Raw genomic sequence first — 935 nt, forward strand, 5'->3', positions numbered from 1 at the left:
ATATAAATTTAAATAAGGGTGAAAAATTGAATATTAATTTGATTAATATCAATTTAAAACCAGTGGCCTAGCAAATTGAAAAAATCTGAAGATTCAGAAAAATTATATTACATATGTATGTTATATATATATATATATATATATATATATATGCATAATATAAAAGTTAGAATAGGCCGGTTTATGGGATTACTTTTGGTTTCACATCCATAAAGCGCTCAGCTTTACGGCATATCATCAGATTCCAAAACCCATTGGCTTAAGGCCTCTCTAGAATATGGAGGAGGAAATGACTTTGCTACTCAATGTCAACATCAGGGGATTGTCTCCCAAAGGTGATCCCATAAACTGATCTATTCTAACTTTTATATTCTATACTGCTCTATAACTTAGAGTGAGCTTCTTTTCTGGATTTATGTTCTACCGACAATATATATATCTGTATATACATATACGCATGAGTACATATATGTAAATATACATGTGTATGCACACACACATATATATATCTATGTGTATGCATATACATGTATGTATATATATATATATATATATATATCACTATGTATATGCATATATATAAATATATATTTACATACATACCTACATATATATATATACACATGTATGCACATATATATATATATATATACATATATATATAATATGATCAACCTCTTAATATGTTTGTGCTCTTTTGAAACAAGATTCTTAAAAAAAAAAAAAAAACAAATGAAAATAAGAAAACCAATGAAAGTTTCAGAAAAACCAGCAGAGGAGGAGGAGACCAAAAATGGGAATAAGATTCCATGGATTTCACCTCAACAAACCAACGCAATCAGAAGAGAACCACTGGGAAAATATTTACTTGGATTGTCAAATCACAATAAAATAAATGAAAACGAATTTTTACTGCCATTTATTTTTCAAATTAT

General features: G+C 27.3%; 1 protein-coding gene across 9 annotated transcripts in view; it reads right to left on the bottom strand.

The window, feature by feature from the left end:
- The window catches only part of LOC106874508 (lipoxygenase homology domain-containing protein 1), a 163,270-nt gene that overhangs the window by 124,696 nt on the left and 37,639 nt on the right, over window positions 1–935 (bottom strand). The window lies entirely within an intron of this gene.

This window comes from Octopus bimaculoides, chromosome 11 (assembly GCF_001194135.2).
Source record: "Octopus bimaculoides isolate UCB-OBI-ISO-001 chromosome 11, ASM119413v2, whole genome shotgun sequence".
Taxonomy (NCBI): domain Eukaryota; kingdom Metazoa; phylum Mollusca; class Cephalopoda; order Octopoda; family Octopodidae; genus Octopus; species Octopus bimaculoides.